The sequence below is a fragment of the Cibotium barometz genome, chromosome 33, assembly GCF_041138505.1.
Source record: "Cibotium barometz isolate CiBa-2024 chromosome 33, ASM4113850v1, whole genome shotgun sequence".
NCBI classification, from domain to species: domain Eukaryota; kingdom Viridiplantae; phylum Streptophyta; class Polypodiopsida; order Cyatheales; family Cibotiaceae; genus Cibotium; species Cibotium barometz.
In genome coordinates, this window is record NC_141078.1 from 52,236,769 (window position 1) to 52,246,192 (window position 9,424).

Below are 9,424 nucleotides of genomic sequence, written 5' to 3' on the forward strand. Positions count from 1 at the left end.
AGTGGTTGGGCGGTTGGCTAACCCATGGGATTGGATGGGGTTAGGTTGGACTGATGGATCCATAAATCGAGACTCAACTTTTGTTATTACGATAGATAAAGTAAATCCCGGACAGTAATTGTTCTATGGATAGGAATCAACGGCTGTGCCTCTTGAATGGGGAAAAAAGCATTGATCCCAATGATCCAAGTGCAAGTTTCTTCCTTGATCCGACCAAATATCTTATAGATGCAATTGGATCAGTTTGATCAGAAATGATCTTGACTACGTTAGAGTAAAAAGTTATCCTAGTGGAATCGCCTGTGCTTTTCGGTAAAGGAAGTTTTTTCGGGTTCGGTTTTGGAACAACCGACGGATTAGTCTCTTATCCGGATATCCGTGGGTGAGGCCCCGAGTGTGGGACCCCTGTCCCGCGCGAGAAGTGCTACTTCCGCTGCTAGTACCTCAAATCCGTTGCTCGGTGGGAACAGGGATCTTACAGTTGGTATCAGAGCAGGTTTTGAAAGCTAATAAAGATAATTAAATTCTTATCTGAAATCGGTAATAAGAATTCAGAAACAGCATTTTCATAATGTATTTTCATTCCGTAAGCTTCTTTAATGAAGAAATTTTAATCAAAGAAAATGTTTTTATAGATAGAAGTTCCCCATTTATCTGGTATTCCCGACCTCACCCAGTCTCAAGATATGATTGCATTTGCCTTCGAGCATCTCATCTCTTCCGCTTCGACACGAACAAGCCGAGCAAGACTCGCACGCCATTTCGAGGAATTATATTTTCCTAACCTAGTGGAGAGACAACAGCATAAGTGGTTTGCAGGACTATATATCCACGCCTCTTACAACCGGCGTGCAATGCTGAGGCAGAACCTCTCATTGGCCATGATTTTGATAAAGTTGAAAATGACGCGTGGTGTCATTCTATATCTTTCAACGCCTCAAAATTTCAGACTTGCTTGCCGAGTTTATAGACTCCTTAGTCGATTTATCCCTAAGGAGAAAATAATAGCTCCCTTCGCAGTTAGAGAACTTATGTAACAGGGCATGACTATGGCCCAGTACGGTCCTCTTATATGTCTTTCGAGGAGATTTTGAACTCAGAGCCGAGTTACTCTATGTACATATTGCAACTTTTATATAAATAAAGAAACGTTTTCCGGTTAAAAAATTCCTGTTGAATAAATGATTGTTTATGGCGAACGATCTGCTGCTGATAAAGAAAAAAAAAATCTGTTATCGGACATATGTCATAGATCTCCATTAAGATCTTGTCTTGTATAAGAGATTGTTTTCCGAACTCTTAAGTTTTAGGATCTCGTGAATAATATCAAAATAAAAATTTAATAATATATAAATTTTGGCAGAATCATGAGACGAGAAAACCATGGTCATCAGCCAGACCTGTCTCTGAAGATGACGAGCTTGACCTTGATGATCGCAAGGTTCTTCATAGGTCTCAGCCAGGACCCTTCAAAGGAGAAGGGGAGAACCTGGGTGAGGCTGTGGAGAAATGGGTGGAAGCCTTGGAAGAGTATTTTGACGTCACAGGATACAATCATCAGAGCAATTGGCTAATAAAGATCAACTGAGAAGCCAAATATGTCAAAAATTTATCAAGAAACACAAAAAAGGTTGTAATTGTGTGATATAATTCATACAAATTGATATTCAAACTGAAAAATTCATAATTTAGTAATTGGGTTTTCAGATGGAAGTATCGCAATTGTATGGAACCTTGACTTGCTTGAGGCCTAGACATGATGGTATCTATCTTATAGTTCCAAGTATCATGACTACCCGTATATACCGAGAGTATAACTGCAGCTCTTTACTGACAGTATATACGAGTAAATCTAAGACTTGAAATTATAAGCGTTAATGCTATCCAGATGATGATTTCGAATGTGGTTGATATGATTTTTAATTATATTTGAGAATTAATGAATTGATTTGGATTTTGATTGAGAAATGATGAATTTTGAAATTTAGTTGAAATATTATAACCTGAGCGAAACCACAATGAGGATGAATGGGACGAGTCTCTGTGATGATACTCATAACTAGAATGATGATAATGATTTCAATAAATCACTATGAGATTAGTGGATTGTGCTGTCAAATTGCTACTGTTAACACTTGTCACGGTAGATCGAGTTAAGGGATGACAAATTGATAACTTACTTAACTGAAATTCCCGTGGAGGAATGTTCAGAAGGAAATTTTTCGGTCTAATGGACCATTATCGTAGGAATGATATGATCTAAATGAATTATTATTTAATGATGAGTTCTATATAAGGAATATTTATCCCAGTATTCTGTTGGGTTGACCAGAATCTAAGGAACCCAGAATAAATTGGATCTTAAGAAAAAGAGTTGTCCTCTACTTTGCGAGATGAGGACATCTCGCACCTTTTTAAGTGGGGTAGAAGTTTGTAAGATTCCTCCCCCCAACCTTCGAGGTATACAGGAGTAAGAATCTCCCTTTCTGATCTTAAATTTATTCCCTCTCTAAAATAAAAGAAAGATTCTGTTTAAAAAGGGAAGACACTTTCCCCAGAATACCTTCTCAAGAGTCCCACCTGTTTTAAGGATTCAGAACAATGAGTTCAGAAGTGAAAATCGGTGTTTTGGATACCAAGGTTTTGGTCTTCATTCGAGTACGGCCCAAAAGAAGTTCTTTACCTCTTGAGGAGTATAAGAAGTTATCCCCAGATATTGTGGACCTTATCTGAATTCAAAGAAAGTAGGTGACTTAGCCTACGAGCTTCTTTTATCTCCTCATCTCGAAGTTCTTAATGCCTTCTATAGAAAAATGTGCCAAACCCAAATCATGGAAAGACGGTAAAACTTCAGTGGCAAGTTACCGTTGGCTTCTAAGTTACGCTAGCTCCTTCCTTTATATAAGTCGTAACTTTTACTTGTCGCTCACAGTAATCTTACTCCCATCGATCTCCTTTCTTTCTTAATCTCCTTCATGGCTTGGCAACAGGAACTAGTTTTATCCATAATGATTCCTCACCTTCAAGACGCAAGCGAGTCTGTGAAGAAGAAAGATTTTATAGAACAGTATGAGCGCTCACTTTTTCCTCACCTAGGAACTTCTGTAGCTCAGACCAAATGGCGGACCTATCAAGACATAACTAGGATAACACCCTGAGGTCAGCAGCACTTTCGTAACAATGTCCGCTTGGCCATGGTTATTGAAGCTTTGGGTTTGGGTCCCCGATACTACTGCGTCATGAGATCAAGGCATCTTGGGTTTTCTAAGCGGGTCTTCTTACTGGCGTGTTTTCTTCCTCATCAGAAGATATGCCTTTACCTCGTTTTTGGTTTGCCTCTTAGAGGTCCTTTTGTTAGATCACCTCATACCACTGAGATAGGTGCGGCAATAACCAACAGAATTATTCCCATATATGAGTTACCTTATACGTGCACAGCTTGTGAGTGCTGCTTTTGTGATCATATGATGGACAGGCTTATGGAAGTGTAAAGAGTTCTTCTATCTTTACTGTATATGTTCCAAGAATGAATAAATTTTAAATCTTGTTCTTATCTTGACCCTTACTCTCTTTGAGATTTTTTTAATTGGTGGTTAATCTTAGTTAAAAATTTTCTCTCAGTCTCTTACTTGTGCATCTTGCGAAATTAACCCCAGTTTGCGAGATGAGGGCATCTCACATTTTTCAAGTGGGAGAGAATGTAAGATTCCTCCCCAGCCTCTCAAAATGTCCAGCATCTTCTCCTGTAATCAATCCCTCTTCAGAAATATAAAAGACTTGTATATTTTTGGATAGAAAATTATCTCATCTTATTAAAGTAAGCTCCCCTGAAACAGAAATTCAAAAAGAACTTTCCAATGTGCAATTGGAATTAATTGGAAATGGGTATAAAGGACCTTAGCCTAAGGGTCTAGATTTTCAAAAATTTTTGGATTATGGTCCAATTAAGGTTCCTATGGGCCAATAGCATCAATCCATGTGTAGGGAGGAGATAAATCCAATTTTGTAAAAGAAGATACCCAAAAATGAGTAAATGCTCACATAAGATGAAGAGTTGAAAATGTATAAGGTTTATTAGTAAAAAACTATGAGCAATATTAAAAATATGAGATATTTTGGGTATCCAAAAATGAGTAAATGCTCACGTAAGATGAAGAGTTGAAAATGTACAAGGTTTATTAGTAAAAAACTATGAGCAATATTAAAAATATGAGATATTTTGGGTATAATGATTTCATATTGACACTATGTAAGGAAGGGGAGTTCTTTAAAGGAGGTGCATATTTCACATAAGATGAAGAGTTGAAAATGTACAAGGTTTATTAGTAAAAAACAATGAGCAATATTAAAAATATGAGATATTTTGGGTATAATGATTCTATTTTGACACATATGTAAGGAAGGGGAGTTCTTTAAAAGAGGTGCATATTTCACATGCTTGAATGAGTTTTAAACTCATAAAAATTGAGATATTTCATCTCTCCTCTCTCCTCATTCAAGTCTAGTTCCAAAAAGTTAGCTTAACTGACCTAAAAATGGTCAAAAATTGACCAAACTGATTTGGAAAATTCTAGAATCAGTTTGTTTGGTTAGGAGCTCAATTTTTCCTATAAATAGAAGCCTACCCCTTGTTGAAAAATATATAGTGTTTATGCATCATTACTCTACTCCACCGAAGCCAAGAACTGTGAATTCATTAATAATTCACTAGTTTTTGGAGCTTCCCTCTTTCTTCAATCCCCATTGGTGGCTCCATCAACATACTTAACCAATTGATTGGTTGGGGGCCTCTACCGTGAACAAAGAATCAAGCAATTTATAAGGTAATTAGTGAATATTGATCTTTTCTATAATTTCTCAATGTTTCTCTCTTCTCAACCCCTCTCAAGCTTGAGAAGCTTAATTGGTATGGTTTTTTAAATGCTATTGAAGTTAATTGGTGAATAGTAGTGAAGCGTTACATAATTTTTAAATGCTATTGAAGTTAATTGGTGAAGAGTAGTGAAGAGTTACATAAAGAATTACATAAATTTCTATTTATGTTTAAATTCTAATGGTTTTTATGTAATTTCTCTCTCTCACTCAAGAAATGGTCATACTCATGACCCATTCTCAATTCAAATGAAGCTTTTCATAAAGCTTTTCCTTAACCCAAGATTAAGCTATGCTTGAGGCCAAATTAATGGCTTTTTTCTATGCTTTTAGTTTTTGTATATTGATGATTCAATCCATTATGGATTAATGATCCAATTAGAGATCATTTTTATTATTTCCTTAATGATAAGCTTTATCCCTTAGAAAAAATTGAGATTTATCAGTCATAGTAGCGGAGCTATGGCAAAATTTTTATAAAAATTATGCATAAAATAATTTCATTCAAAGCATAAAAAGAGGACTTCCTACCATATTCTAGGAATTATCATCCTAGATTAATTGAAAGAATTTCATTATAATCATGGAGAAATTGAATTTTAATATTATGCATAAAGGATAAGTTTTTATATCAAAAGTGTTATTTTTACCATTTTTATTTCATGCATAGAAGTATGCATAATGGATAAATTTTTATATCAAAAGTGTTATTTTTACCATTTTTATTTTCATGCATAGAAGTATGCATAATGGATAAATTTTTATATCAAAAGTGTTACTTTTATCATTTTTACTTTCATGCATAGAAGTATGCATAATGGATAAATTTTTATATCAAAAGTGTTATTTTTATCATTTTTATTTTCATGCATAGAAGTATGCATAAAGGATAAATTTTTATATCAAAAGTGTTATTTTTACCATTTTTATTTTCATGCATAGAAGTATGCATAATGGATAAATTTTTATATCAAAAGTGTTACTTTTATCATTTTATTTTCATGCATAGAAGTATGCATAAAGGATAAATTTTTATATCAAAAGTGTTACTTTTATCATTTTTATTTCATGCATAAAAGTATGCATAATGGATAAATTTTTATATCAAAAGTCTTACTTTTATTATATTGAATTTCATGCATAGAGGTATGCATAAAAGTTGATTATTTTATTATAAAAGTGTGACTTTTATCATAATTGAATTTCATGCATAGAGGTATGCATAAAAGTTGATTATTTTATTGTAAGAGTGTTACTTTTTTCATATTGGATTTTATGCATAGAGGTATGCATAAAGGATATTCTTTTTATACTAAAAGTGTGATTTTCATCATAAATGGATTTTATGCATAACTTAGATGCATAAGAGAAATTCTTTTATTCTAAAAGTGTAATTCCTACCAAATTTGAATTTATGCATAAGAAGATGCATAAAAGTTTGATTTTTAATTCAAAGTGTCATTCTCATCTAAATTGAATTTATGCATAGGAAGATGCATAAAAGAATAAGATTTCAATTCAAAAGCGTTATTCTCATCCAAATTGAATTTATGCATAGGAAGATGGAGAAAAGATGGATTTTTAATTCAAAAATGTCAATTCTTATCCAAATTGAATTTATGCATAGGAAGATGCATAAAGATTGAATTTTAATTCAAAAGTGTCATTTTCATTTAAAATAAAATTATGCATAGGAAGATGCATAAAGGATTGATTTTTAATTCAAAAGTGTTAGTCTCCTTAAATGGAATTTATGCATAAATAAAAATATAGAGAAATCTTATATCAAATATAAGAATTCTCTTGTATTCTATAAAAAGATATGAAATGTGATAAGAGGTGTATGAGATGTGATAATATGTGATAAGATGCGTATGAGAAGTGATAAGATGTGATAAGATGTGATAAGAGGTGTATGAGATGTGATAAGATGTGTATGAGATGTGATAGGATATGATAAGATGTATATGGAATGTGTAGGGCGAGAATGGATGAAATATGGATGTATGGATGTAGATACGGATATGTATGTATGAATGTGAATGTGGATGTGGATGTATGGATATGAATGTAGATGTGGATGTGGATGTATGGATGTAGATACGGATGTGGATGTATGTATGTGGAAGTGGATGTATGAATGAGGATGTGAAAATGGATGTATGCATGGATGTGTATGTAGAATAATAAATGTGAATGTGTATGGGAAATAATGTGTCGTCGATATGAGTGAATGGATGATGATGAATACATATGAATGGGATGTCGAATAAGTAATGTGGACTAAGGAGGATAAAATGGAAAAGACGAGAGTTCGATATAGAAACTGTATTTTGTGAACTGTTTGTAAATGATTGTTTTATGTCAAGAATGCTGGGGAGGCATTTTGACCGTCTTGTGGATTAAGGTCATGGAGACCTAACTAATAAAGTTGCAACTGCTGACGGAGAGTCAATGGAGGACGTCTCGCGTAGCAAGGTCGGCCGAGGTCTTGACCAGCCTCGGTTCGATTCAAATGGTGAGCTTCCGGTACGGTGGATTAGGGACCAAGGAAGCGGCCTATGAGTGAAGCGCTAGGTCACCTACGAAGGATCCTAGAGGGCGCTGACCATACGGTGCTCGAGCTCTAGGTCGTCGAAGATACCCACACGTGCGTCGCGGAAGATATTGGAACAAGGAGTAAGAGTTGCTTTCTGAAATCGGGCATGGATCTGGTTGATTGACCTTGCTGGTCTTCAATGGATGAGTCCATGGCTCTTTTTATGGATCTGTTGGTTGATCTTGCTGATCTTCAACGAGAGTCCATCTTGATTTTTATAAGTGATTATATTGCCGAGTATTATGGGCTAGGAACTATTGAAAAGGCCCCTGAGTGGACAGGTGAGCGTTCTAGTTGCCAATGATACCATAGATACTCTGATGAAGGAATGATGGGAAATTATGAATCAACCGGATAAATTGGAAGATTGTGATCAGTGGTACTATGGTTTCATTAAAGGATTGTTTTAAAGTTAGCTGATGCTAAGAAAAAGGCAATTTCATATTGGGTGTGTAAGTGGTGTGGCTAGTTTTATGTTTGCATGAACTTTTGGCTAGGGGGCCTTGGAACTCTTTTCCTTGGTACCCGGGACAAAACCTAACCAAATTCCAAATTGGATCCCATCACTACAGTGGTTGGGCGGTTGGCTAACCCATGGGATTGGATGGGGTTAGGCTGGACTGATGGATCCATAAATCGAGACTCAACTTTTGTTATTACGATAGATAAAGTAAATCCCGGACAGTAATTGTTCTATGTATAGGAATCAACGGCTGTGCCTCTTGAATGGGAAAAAAAGCATTGATCCCAATGATCCAAGTGCAAGTTTCTTCCTTGATCCGACCAAATATCTTATAGATGCAATTGGATCAGCTTGATCAGAAATGATCTTGACTACGTTAGAGTAAAAAGTTATCCTAGTGGAATCGCCTGTGCTTTCCGGTAAAGGAAGTTTTTCCGGGTTCGGTTTTGGAACAATCGACGGATTAGTCTCTTATCCGGATATCCGTGGGTGAGGCCCCGAGTGTGGGACCCCTGTCCTGCGCGAGAAGTGCTACTTCCGCTGCTAGTACCCCAAATCCGTTGCTCGGTGGGAACAGGGATCTTACAGTTGGTATCAGAGCAGGTTTTGAAAGCTAATAAAGATAATTAAATTCTTATCTGAAATCGGTAATAAGAATTCAGAAACAGCATTTTCATAATGTGTTTTCATTCCGTAAGCTTCTTTAATGAAGAAATTTTAATCAAAGAAAATGTTTTTATAGATGGAAGTTCCCCATTTATCTGGTATTCCTGACATTAGGGAAAAAGGGAGCTCATTTTGGGGCCCTGTAAGAAATTCAGTATTTTTTGATTTATTTCTCTCCTAAAAGACCTCAAAAATAGTAAAATACGAAAACGTGGCTCAGAACTGTCAGTAAGGACTACAGAACTGTCAGTTCAGAAAGGAATAAGATAATCTTTTGTCTAACTAACACGATTTTGCATTAAATATCTCCTTAGTTTTTTTTTTTGTTTCCCGAAGATTCCGCATCTCTTTTGACGACGTGTGCAGGCCTCTCATAAAGAATCCATCACTGAACTTGATGATTGCACTTTTTCAAAATATTTACATGGATACTGCCACACTTCCACGATTCATGTTACAAAAAGACTATGAGATTGACAAGCATATTGAAGAAATATTTCATGGTGGTAAAGGAACCACTGTGTATACCCTTGGAACAATATATTTGTAGATCTACAACAACTTCAAAGAAGAATGGTCGAGTCTTATGGAATAACATTTAAGGAGTGCAAAGGCATTTTGAAATTTGTTATCAAACTGGATGAGTGTGAGGTTGTAAAGGAAAAGAAAATGGAAAGGATTACTATTACATTGATGAATGGAGCACTTGATACATCATTGACTGAAGCGAGTTCGAAGTATTTTAGTGTGCAGTCGGAGAAACACATGGTGGTTAGGCTCATTCCAGGTATGATCATTTTTTTGTTTCGTACTTGATTTTAGTC